This window comes from Triticum aestivum, chromosome 2B (assembly GCF_018294505.1).
Source record: "Triticum aestivum cultivar Chinese Spring chromosome 2B, IWGSC CS RefSeq v2.1, whole genome shotgun sequence".
In the NCBI taxonomy this organism is placed as follows: domain Eukaryota; kingdom Viridiplantae; phylum Streptophyta; class Magnoliopsida; order Poales; family Poaceae; genus Triticum; species Triticum aestivum.
The window spans coordinates 486589655-486602898 of NC_057798.1; positions in this window are offsets into that span (position 1 = coordinate 486589655).

Sequence of the window (13244 nt, forward strand, 5' to 3'; positions counted from 1 at the left end):
AGCCAAGGAACAAGCTCGGGCTAGCAATGCGGCTGCCCTAAAGGCGGCCGAGGAATTGAGAGCCGACCAGGCTCCTCGTTGCTGAAGCGAAGAAAAGATAGCCAAAATGGCTGGGGTGTTAAAGAATGCCACCGACCGGTACGCACTCCTCGAAAAGGAGAGTAAGGCTAGTTCGACCGAGCTGGACAAGGCACTTAATGCCGCCAAGGAGATGCGGACCGAGATCCGCAGTATGCGGGAAGAGCTCCAACAGGCCGACAAAATCGTGGCTGGGGGCTCATACTTGCTGCAGACGAAGTTCTTGGATCCCAAGTATGCTCCCCTGGCAGGGCGCTTGAGTCCAGCAGACGCATATGCGGACTTGGCAAATAGTATAGCTGACGTTGTCAAGTTCTTCGAGGGTCAAGGCGATGAAGAAGTGGAGAAGCTTTTCTGGTCGCAGTTCAATTCTCCCACTCGCCCGCTGCCGCTGAATGAGAAGGTGGCTGCTATGGCGGAGCTCCACAGGCTGTCCAGGCTGGCAATGCGGTCTGTAATAGACCATCTTTGGCCGAAGGGGCCTAAGTAGGACAGCTATTTTGGTTTGGTGCAGCAGTTCCTTGGAGCCGTATCTCGGATTGATGCCATGAGGAGGTCGGCGTGCAGAGAGGGTGTGCTGATGGCACTGGCCCGTGTTAAAGCCTATTGGACGGATATGGGGGCCACTATAATAGCGGCCCAGGATCCGGCGGGAGGCCAATATCCGGCTGAGCACTACTTGGCGCGAGTCACGGAAGGTGCCCGCCTAATAGAGGCACAGTGCCCGAAGAATGTTTCATTCGAGTGATAAGTCGAATCATTGTAGAAAACAATGTTTTAGTTTAATTATGAGGCTATGTTTATACTTTTGCCCGAAAGTATGATTGTCCCCCCTGTGCGGCCGTTCTTATATGTATAAGTAGTCCGAAAGATAGCAGTCATTGGCTTCAGCCCCACGCATGTAATGCGGGGGTGTTCGCGAAAAAATATGCTTAATCACACTTGATCCAACGTCTTGGTCCATGAAGGAGGTGATCGCGCGTCGAACTAGGCAACCGGACTATATAGCTGTAACAATTCCGCTTAGCCATGGGAGTATAATGGTGGGGCTACTATGTAGCCCCTGGTACCTTAGCGTGCATCCGAATATGGGTGCGTGTGTACATGGCCGGGAAACGGCCCTTCGTTAATGCGGAGGAATCTTTAGGGATTCCGGTGAGTCTTCGAGTGGTTGAACAGTCTCTCGTTGTATCATGACGGTCAGTTTTCGGCTTTCTCTACTGAGGCGCTCATCTGGAATAACCAGAGCACAATCGCAGTAGTTCTCCTTTGGCCTGCCTTAGCCGGATGATAGCGGAACGTAAGGCGGCAAAACCCAGCAGCCGGGCAAACCCAACATTTGACCAAAGACATGATTCGGAGCTGATGCATATACGGCCAAACTCGTGATGCCGAATACTCCCGAAGGTATTCGGTCTTTTGTAAAAGAAGATAGGCTGACAAGAGCCTATTGTAAGCCCTTTATTCCTAGGTACGTGCAATCTAGTCTACCGTGGCCAAATGCCAAAAACGGCAGTATCCTGTGTGGGTATAGAACCCATGGGATGGTTTAAACAACAAGAGGCAGTAGAAAAGGTTTACACAGGGGCTTAATCTAAAAAGAAACCCGTTGTGCCCTGTTGCACGTCTGCGCCTTTGTCTCCGTTGTGCTGTATCCTGGAAGGGTATCACGCGAACATTGTTTGTGAAAAAAACTTTGTAGGAGGCTGCAACGTAAGTATGCGATCAGTAATAAAAATGTAAGCTATTGGCCTGCCAATAAGGTTGAGCCGAGTGTGGGGCTGTATTAAATATATACAACCCCTGGTTTCCATTATGGGATTACATATACGGTGCCCTATTTTAATTTTATCCGGGCTACCGGACTCGTCTAACCGTGTCTGTGGTCGTAATGACCAATCATGTTTTCTAATACTGGAGGCCGCTTATAGTCCGGCCGCCAGGGCCGTCGCGTACTCCTCTGCGCGTGAAGGGCGCTCTATGATTCTGGTAACGGTGATGACACCACGGGGACCAGGCATCTTGATTGTAAGGTGGCCATAGTGTGGCAATGCGTTGAAGCGGGTGAAGGTCGTTCTTCCTAGCAATGCGTGATAGCTGCTTCGGAAGGGTGCGACAGTGAAGAGTAGCTCTTCGCTTCTGGAGTTGCTTGGGGAGCCAAATGTTACTTTCAGCACGACGGAGCCCCTGGCGCAGGCTGCAACGCCTGGTATTGAAGGAAATATGCCCTAGAGGCAATAATAAAGTTATTATTTATTTCCTTATATCATGATAAATGTTTATTATTCATGCTAGAATTGTATTAACCGGAAACATAATACTTGTGTGAATACATAAACAAACAGAGTGTCACTAGTATGCCTCTACTTGACTAGCTCGGTGATCAAAGATGGTTATGTTTCCTGACCATAGACATGTGTTGTCATTTGATTAACGGGATCACATCATTAGGAGAATGATGTGATTGACTTGACCCATTCCGTTAGCTTAGCACTTGATCGTTTAGTATTCTGCTATTGCTTTCTTCATGACTTATACATTTTCCTATGACTATGAGATTATGCAACTCCCGTTTACCGGAGGAACACTTTGTGTGCTACCAAACGTCACAACATAAGTGGGTGATTATAAAGGTGCTCTACAGGTGTCTCCAAAGGTACTTGTTGGGTTGGCGTATTTCAAGATTAGGATTTGTCACTCCGATTGTCGGAGAGGTATCTCTAGGCCCTCTCGGTAATGCACATCACTATAAGCCATGCAAGCAATGTAGCTAATGAGTTAGTTACGGAATGATGCATTACATAACGAGTAAAGAGACTTGCCGGTAACGAGATTGAACTAGGTATTGGATACTGATGATCGAATCTCGGGCAAGTAACATACCGATGACAAAGGGAACAACGTATGTTGTTATGCGGTTTGACCGATAAAGATCTTCGTAGAATATGTAGGAGCCAATATGAACATCCAGGTTCCGCTATTGGTTATTGACCGGAAACAGTTCTAGGTCATGTCTACATAGTTCTCGAACCTGTAGGGTCCGCACGCTTAACGTTATGATGACAGTTTTATTATGAGTTTATATGTTTTGATCTACCGAAGGTTGTTCGGAGTCCCGGATGTGATCACAGACATGACGAGGAGTCTCGAAATGGTCGAGACATAAAGATTTATATATTGGACGACTATATTCGGACACTGGAAGTGTTCTGAGTGATTTCGGAGAACACCGGAGTGCCAGAGGGGTTACCGGAACCCCCCGGGGAAGTATTGGGCCTTAGTGGGCCTGAGGGGAGAGAGAGGGCAGCAGCCCAGGAGGTGGCGCACCCCCTCCCATGGGGAGTCCGAATTGGACTAGGGGAGGGGGGCGCGACCCCTCTTTCCCTCTCCCTCTCCGTCTGTTTCCTTCCCCCTTCCCCCTTCCTAGTTGGACTAGGAAAGGAGAGTCCTACTCCTACAAGGAGGAGGAGTCCCCCCTCCTTGGCGCACCCCAAGGGCCGGCCGGCCTCCCCCCTTTCTCCTTTATATACGGGGGCAGGGGGGCACCTCATGACACACAAGTTGATCTTCGTGATCGCTCCTTAGCCGTGTGCGGTGCCCCCTCCTCCATATTCCACCTCGATCATATCGTCGCGGTGCTTAGGCGAAGCCCTGCGTCGGTAGAACATCATCATCATCACCATGCCGTCATGCTGACGGAACTCATCCCCGACACCCTGCTGGATCGGAGTCCGGGGATCGTCATCGAGCTGAACATGTGCTGAACTCGGAGGTGCCGTATGTTCGGTACTTGGATCGGTCGAATCGTGAAGACATACGACTACATCAGTAGCGTTGTCATAACACTTCCGCTTTCGGTCTACGAGGGTACGTGGACAATACTCTCCCCTCTCATTGCTATGCATCATCATGATCTTGCATGTGCGTAGGAATTTTTTTGAAATTACTACGTTCCCCAATAGGTATCACCCCTTCAAAAGTGGTGTTGCTTTGTTTAATTATGGATGGGTCTATCCCCATTCTGCGGACAGTGTCTTCGTATATTAAATTGAGACTGCTACCGCCGTCCATGAGGACACGGGTGAGACAGTATCCATCGATTATTGGGTCGAGCACCAAGGCCTGTGATCCTCCTTGCTGAATTGTAGTTAGGCCGTCCATGTGATCGAAAGAGATCGGACGGGACATCCAGTAGTGAGACGTGGGTACGACGTGCTCTATGTCGTGCGCTTCTATGGGCGCGCGTTCATGCCTTCTCGTGGATGTGTGAGTCGTGTGGATCATGTTTACTGTTTTAACCTCTGGCGGGAATTTTTTCTATCCCCCAGTGTTCGGCTGGTGAGGTTCATCCTCATCTTCGCTTGGTGTGTCCCTCCCCTTGTGTTCGGCATTTAATTTGCCGGCCTGCTTGAAGACCCAGCACTCTCTATGGGTGTGGTTCGCAGGTTTCTCCGGGGTGCCATGAATTTGGCATAGTCTGTCTAGGACTCTGTTCAGACCGGACGGTCCATCTTTACCGCCTTTGAATAGCTTCTTTTGCTGATCAGGTCGAGAGCCCCTGAATCCGGCGTTGACCGTCGTGTTGTCCGGGATCTCTTCCTTGTTTTGGCATTTGATTTTATTACGCCGTGGTTTCCCGTTGCCATTCCTTATTTCGGATGTGCTGGGGTCGCTGGTGCCTTTACGGGCCAGCCAGCTATCCTCACCCACGCAAAAGTAGGTCATGAGGCTTGTTAAGGCTGCCATTGTCCTTGGCTTTTCTTAGCCGAGGTGTCAGGCGAGCCATTCATCACAGATGCTGTGTTTGAAAGCCGCTAAGGCTTCGGCGTCCGGACAGTTGACAATTTGATTCTTCTTAGTGAGGAATCTGTTCCAAAGATTGCGGGCGGACTCTCCGGCTTGTTGGATTATGTGACTTAGATCGTCTGCATCCGGAGGCCGGACATAGGTCCCTTGGAAGTTGGCCCTAAAAGCGTCTTCGAGTTCCTCCCAACTCCCAATTGAGTTTTCAGGGAGGCTTTTCAACCAGTGTTGAGCTGGTCCCTTCAACTTGAGGGGATGGTATTTGATGGCGTGGAGGTCATCCCCACGAGCCATGTGAATATGCAGGATAAAATCGTCTATCCAGACCCTTGGGTATGTCGTGCCGTCGTATGCCTCCATGTTCACAGGTTTAAAGCCTTGTGGGAATTCATGGTCCAATACTTCTTCGATGAAGCACAGGGGGTGGGCAGCCCCTCTGTATCTGGGCGCATTGTGGCATGTAGTCAGCTTTTGTTGTGTCCGGGGTTGATTCCGAACTGGTATCTGGCTTGTATGAGCATTTGGGTGACCAAAGTCCCTCGCTGGGGTGGGTCTTCTAGATCCATATATGGACCTGGCTGCACCGACCTTCTTATTCGGATGCTCGCGTGGATCATGCGCAGTGTCCGCAGCCGCTCTGGTATGGTTGTGAAGCTGTACGTCTGGTTTCTTGGTCAAATTTTCTTTTGGTGGAACGACTGCGTCGTCGAATTCTGGCAGTAGCTTGCGCTTTGGATAGCTTTTCGTATGGCGGTCATCGCCATATCTTTCTTCAGTGTCTAGCACTTTATTCCATCTTCGGCTGAGCTTTTCCTGTGCGGCTTTGAGCCATTGCTTCTGCATTTTTAGACTTCTTGCGGTGGCCATAAGCTTTCTGTGGAGGTTGTCTCGTTCCACTTGTTTGTCCGGGATGATGAATGCATCGTCGTCCGGACTGTCTTCCTGTTTTGGGGCGGCATCATGCGCTCGTCCCTCCGGATCATTGTGATCGGGTATTTGCTCTGAACTTGATTTGGCGTGACCTGGCTCATCCTGCTCCATCGTTGGGTCTGTGTGGTCATTATTGCTTTCGGAGTTTGTGGGTATATCAGCCCTTATTGCACTCTTGTCGCTATTTTTTCCATTGCTGGACTTTGAGCGGCGTCTGCGCCGCCTTTTTGTCCTTTTCCTGGGTGTTTTATCATCCGGGTTATCGCTGTCGCCCTTATTGGGCGTATCTACCATGTATCGTGTGACCAGGTAGTAGTCCCGCGCCCCAGGGATTCTGGAGCTTCTCCTGTATCATTGTCCATACCGTCGATGTCTTCGGAGCCGAAGTCATGCACGTCAGTTAAATCTTCGATCGTGGCAATGAAGTGGGTGGTTGGTGGGCATCGAATTTCTTCATCGCCTGCTCCCCACTCGGGCTGGACATAGTTCGGCCCAGAGTCTCCTGACAAAGAGAGAGACCTTACTAAGTTCAGCATGTTGCCAAAGGGCGAGTGCTGAAAGATGTCCGCAGCTGTAAACTCCATTACCGAAGCCCAACCTGGCTCAGCTGGCTCAAGAGCGAGCGGACCGGGACCAACAGCCGGATATGAGTCCGGGAGCCCGGGGTAACAGGCCTCCACAAAGGTGGGACATGTGTTCGGCTCCACCACCGATGAGTGTGCGGCCCGCAGGGCGGGGTCCAGCCCTTCGTCCGTAGGCAACGCAACCTGCCCTGGATGTAGATCCAGGGCTGCTTCAGGGATGATGTCCCGAGTATTGTCCGACTGCGGGTCTAGGCCGTGCTCGTCGTGACTGTCCGGCGCTCCTCGCGCAGGCTCAAATCCGCCAAAGATCAAGTCTCCGCAGATATCTGCCATGAAGTTCAAGTTTCCAAACCTGATCTGGCGGCCAGGGTCAAAGCTATCGATCTGCTCCAACTGGCCAAGCGAATTATCCTGCAGTGCGAAGCCACCGAACACAAAGATCTGTTTGGGGAGAAAAATCTCACCCTGGACTGCGTTGTTGACGACTGTGTTTGGGAACGTAGTAATTTCAAAAAAATTCCTACGCACACGCAAGATCATGGTGATGGCATAGAAACGAGAGGGGAGAGTGTTGTCCACGTACCCTCGTAGACCGTAAGCGGAAGCGTTATGACAACGCGGTTGATGTAGTCGTACGTCTTCACGATCCGACCGATCCAAGCACCGAACGTACGGCACCTCCGAGTTCAGCACACGTTCAGCTCGATGACGATCCCCGGGCTCCGATCCAGCAAATCTTCGGGGATGAGTTCCGTCAGCACGACGGTGTGGTGACGATGATGATGTTCTACCGGCGCAGGGCTTCGCCTAAACTCCGCGATTATATGACCGAGGTGGGATATGGTGGAGAGCGGCACCGCACACGGCTAAGGAACGATCCGTAGATCAACTTGTGTGTCATGGGGTGTCCCCCTGCCCCCGTATATAAAGGAGCAAGGGGGGAGGAGGCCGGCCCTAGGAGGGGGCGCGCCAAGTGTGGAGTCCTACTAGGACTCCCTAGTCCTAGTAAGATTCCACCTCCCTTGTTGGAGTAGGAGAAGGGGAAAGAGGGGGAGAGGAAGAAGGAAAGGGGGGCTGCGCCCCTTGTCCAATTCGGACCAGAGGGGGGGTGCAGGCCTCCTTCGTTTTGGCCTCTCTCCTCTATTCCCGTATGGCCCAATAAGGCCCATATACTCCCCGGCGAATTCCCGTAACTCTCCAGTACTCCGAAAAATACCCGAATCACTCGGAACCTTTCCATACTCTGAATATAGTCGTCCAATATATCGATCTTTACGTCTCGACCATTTTGAGACTCCTCGTCATGTCCCCGATCTCATCCGGGACTCCGAACTCCTTCAGTACATCAAAACTCATAAACTCATAATATAACTGTCATTGAAACCTTAAGCGTGCGGACCCTACGGGTTCGAGAACTATGTAGACATGACCTAGAACTATTCTTGGTCAATAACCAATAGCGGAACCTGGATGCCCATATTGGCTCCTACATATTCTACAAAGATCTTTATCGGTCAAACCGCATAACAACATACTTTGTTCCCTTTGTCATCGGTATGTTACTTGCCCGAGATTCGATCGTCGGTATCTAATACCTAGTTCAATCTCGTTACCGGCAAGTCTCTTTACTCGTTACGTAATGCATCATTCTGTAACTAACTCACTAGCTACATTGCTTGCAAGGCTTATAGTGATGTGCATTACCGAGAGGCCCAGAGATACCTCTCCGACAATCGGAGTGACAAAACCTAATCTCGAAATACGCCAACCCAACATGTACCTTTGGAGACACCTGTAGTACTCCTTTATAATCACCCAGTTATGTTGTGACGTTTGGTAGCACCCAAAGTGTTCCTCCGGTAAACGGGTGTTGCATAATCTCATAGTTACAGGAACATGTATAAGTCATGAAGAAAGCAATAGCAACATACTAAACGATCAAGTGCTAAGCTAACGGAATGGGTCAAGTCAATCACATCATTCTTCTAATGATGTGATCCCGTTAATCAAATGACAACTCATGTCTATGGTTTAGGAAACTTAACCATCTTCGATTAACGAGCTAGTCAAGTAGAGGCATACTAGTGACACTATGTTTGTCTATGTATTCACACATGTATTATGTTTCCGGTTAATACAATTCTAGCATGAATAATAAACATTTATCATGATATAAGGAAATAAATTATAACTTTATTATTGCCTCTAGGGCATATTTCCTTCAGTCTCCCACTTGCACTAGAGTCAATAATCTAGTTCACATCATCATGTGATTTAACACCAATATTCATATCTGTATATGATTAACACCCATAGTTCACATCGTCATGTGATCAACACCCAAAGGGTTTACTAGAGTCAATAATCTAGTTCACATTGCTATGTGATTAACACCCAGAGAGTACTAAGGTGTGATCATGTTTTGCTCATGAGAGAAGCTTAGTCAACGGGTCTGTTACATTCAGAGCCGTATGTATTTTTCAAATATTCTATGTCTACAATGCTCTGCATGGAGCTACTCTAGCTAATTGCTCCCACTTTCAATATGTATCCATATTGAGACTTAGAGTCATCTGGATTGGTGAAAAAGCTTGTACCGATGTAACTTTTTACGACAGGCTCTTTTATCACCTCCATAATTGAGAAGTATTTCCTTGGTCCGCACTAAGGATATTCTTGACCGCTGTCCAGTGATCTACTATTAGATCAAAATTGTATTTCTTTGCCAAACACAGAGCAAGGTATACAATAGGTCTGGTTCACATCATAGCATACTTTATAGAACCTATAACTGAGGCATAGGGAATGACTTTTCATTCTCTTTCTATCTTCTGCCATGGTCGGGCTTTGAGTCTTACTCAATTTCACACCTTTGCAACACAGGCAAGAACTCTTTCGTTGACTGTTCCATTTTGAACTATTTCAAAAATTTATCAAGGTATGTACTCATTGAAAAATCTAATCAAGCGTCTTGATCTATCTATATAGATCTTGATGCTCAATGTGTAAGCAGCTTTTACTGAGGTCTTTCTTTTAAAGAACTCCTTTAAAACACTCCTTTATGCTTTGCAGAATAATTCTACATTATTTCCGATCAACAATATGTCATTCACATATACTTATCAGAAATGTTGTAGTGCTCCCACTCACTTTCTTGTAAATACAGGCCTTTCCAAAAGTCTGTATAAAACCATATGCTTTGATCAACTCATCAAAGCGTATATTCCACCTCCGAGATGCTTGCACCAGTCCATTGATGGATTGCTGGAGCTTGCACACTTTGTCAGCATCTTTAGGATTGACAAAAACTTTCTGGTTGCATCATATACAACTCTTCTTTAATAAATCCATTAAGGAATGCAATTTTGACATCCATTTGCCAGATTTCATAACATGTGACAATTGCTAACATGATTTGGACAGACTTAAGCATCGCTACAGTTGAGAAAATCTCATTGTAGTCAACACCTTGAACTTGGCGAAAACACTTTTTGTGACAAGTCGAGCTTTGTAGATAGTAACACTACTATCAATGTCCGTCTTCCTCTTGAAGATCCATTTATTTTCTATGGCTTGCCGATCATCGGGCAAGTCAATCAAAGTCCACACTTTGTTCTTATATATGGATCCTATCTCAGATTTCATGGCCTCAAACCATTTCGCAGAATCTGGGCTCATCATCGCTTCCTCATAGTTCGTAGGTTCATCATGGTCTAGTAACATGACTTCTAGAACGGGATTACCGTACCACTTTGGTGCGGATCTTATTCTGGAAGACCTATAAGGTTCGATAGTAACTTGATCTGAAGCTTCATGATCATTATCATTAACTTCCTCACTAATTGGTGTAGGCATCACTGGAACTGATTTCTGTGATGAACTACTTTCCAATAAGGAAGAAGGTACAATTACCTCATCAAGTTCTAGTTTCCTCCCACTCACTTCTTTCGAGAGAAACTCCTTCTCTAGAAAGGATCCATCTTAGCAACGAATCTTGCTTTCGGATCTGTGATAGAAGGTGTACCCAATAGTTACCTTTGGGTATTCTATGAAGACGCACTTCTCCAATTTGGGTTCGAGCTTATCAGGTGAAAACTTTTTCACATAAGCATTGCAGCCCCAAACTTTAAGAAACGACAACTTTGGTTTCTCGCCAAACCACAGTTCATAAGGCGTCATCTCAACGGATTTTGATGGTGCCCTATTTAAAGTGAATGCAGCTGTCTTTAATGCATAACCCCAAAACGATAGTGGTAAACCGGTAAGAGACATCATAGATTGCACTATATCCAATAAAGTACTGTTATGACGTTCGGACACACCATTAAGCTATGGTGTTCCAGGTGGCATGAATTTGTGAAACTATTCCACATTGTTTTAATTGAAGACCAAACTCGTAACTCAAATATTTGTCTTCGCGATCAAATTGCACAGACTTTATTTTCTTGTTACGATAATTCTCCACTTCACTCTGAAATTCTTTGAACTTTTCAAATGTTTCAGACTTGTGTTTCATTAAGTAGATATACTCATATCTGCTCAATTCATCTTGTGAAGGTCAGAAAATAACGATAGCCACCACGAGCATCAACAGTCATTGGACCGTATACATCGGTATGTATTATTTCCATCAAGTCAGTAGCTCGTTCCATTGTTCCGGAGAACGGAGTTTTAGTCATCTTGCCCAAAAGGCATGGTTCGCAAGCATCAAATGATTCATAACCAAGTGATTCCGAAAATCCATCTTTATGGAGTTTCTTCATGCGCTTTACACCGATATGACCCAAACGGCAGTGCCACAAATAAGTTGCACTATCATTATCAACTTTGCATCTTTGGCATCAATATTATGAATATGTGTATTACTACGATCGAGATCCAACAAACTATTTTCATTGGGTGTATGACCATCGAAGGTTTTATTCATGTAAATAGAACAACAATTATTCTTTGACTTTAAATGAATAACCGTATCGCAATAAACATGATCAAATCATATTCATGCTCAACGCAAACGCCAAATAACATTTATTTAGGTTTAACACTAATCCCGAAAGTATAGGGAGTGTGTGATGATGATCATATCAATCTTGGAACCACCTCCAATACACATCGTCACTTCACCCTCAACTAGTCTCTATTTATTCTGTAACTCCTGTTTCGAGTTACTAATTTTTAGCAACCGAACAAGTATCAAATACTCAGGGGCTACTATAAACACTAGTAAGGTACACATCAATAACCTGTATATCAAATATACCCTTGTTTACTTTGCCATCCTTCTTATCCACCAAATATTCAGGGCATTTCCGCTTCCAGTGACCATTTCCTTTGCAGTGTAATCACTTAGTTTCAGGCTTTGGTCCAGCTTTGGTCTTCTTCACGGGAGTGACAACTTGTTTGCCATTCTACTTGAAGTTTCCCTTTATTTCCCTTTGCCCTTTTCTTGAAACTAGTGGTCTTGTCAATCATCAACACTTGATGCTCTTTCTTGATTTCTACCTTCGTTGATTTCAACATCACGAAGAGCTCGGAATCGTTTTCGTCATCCCTTGCATACTATAGTTCATCACAAAGTTCTACTAACTTGGTGATGGTGACTAGAGAATTCTATCAATCACTATCTTATCTGGAAGATTAACTCCCACTTGATTCAAGCGATTGAAGTACTCAGACAATCTGAGCACATGCTCACTAGTTGAGCGATTCTCCTCCATCTTTTAGCAATAGAACTTGTTGGAGACTTCATATCTCTCAACTCGGGTATTTGCTTGAAATATTAACTTCAATTCCTGGAACATCTCATATGGTCCATGATGTTCAAAACATCTTTGAAGTCCCGATTCTAAGCCGTTAAGCATGGTGCACTAAACTATCAAGTAGTCATCATATTGAGCTAGCCAAACGTTCATAACGTCTGCATCTGCTCCTGCAATAGGTCTGTCACCTAGCGGTGCATTAAGGACATAATTCTTCTGTGCAGCAATGAGGATAAACCTCAGATCACGGATCCAATCCGCATCATTGCTACTAACATCTTTCAACACAATTTTCTCTAGGAACGTATCAAAATAAACATGTGAAAGCAACAACACAAGCTATTGATCTACAACATAATTTGCAAAATACTACCAGGACTAAGTTCACGATAAATTTAAGTTCAATTAATCATATTACTTAAGAACTCCCACTTAGATAGACATCCCTCTAATCCTCTAAGTGATTACGTGATCCATATCAACTACACCATGTCCGATCGTCACGTGAGATGGAGTAGTTTCAACAGTGAACATCAATATGTTGATCATATCTACTATATGATTCACGCTCGACCTTTCGGTCTCCATGTTCCGAGGCCATATCTATATATGCTAGGCTCGTCAAGTTTAACCCGAGTATTCCGCGTGTGCAACTGTTTTGCACCCGTTGTATTTGAACGTAGAGCCTATCACACCCGATCATCACGTAGTGTCTCAGCACGAAGAACTTTTGCAACGGTGCATACTCAGGGAGAACACTTCTTGATAATTAGTGAGAGATCATCTTAACCCGAGTCTTTTGAAGCTGCCGAACTAAGGAGGCGGATAGGATCAATTGATGCCGATATCACGCTGGTGAATAAGCGGCTGGAGGAGTCACAGGGTATGTGCTCGGCTTCCCTTATTATGATGTATAGGGAGATGTAAGAGGGGCAGAATATTAATGCCATGTGGTTGCACTACAGATGGTGCTACTGCCGTGGAGGCCCTGAGGGCGGAGCTTGCTCAAGCCAAGGAACAAGCTCGGGCTAGCAATGCGGCTGCCCTAAAGGCGGCCGAGGAATTGAGAGCCGACCAGGCTCCTCGTTGC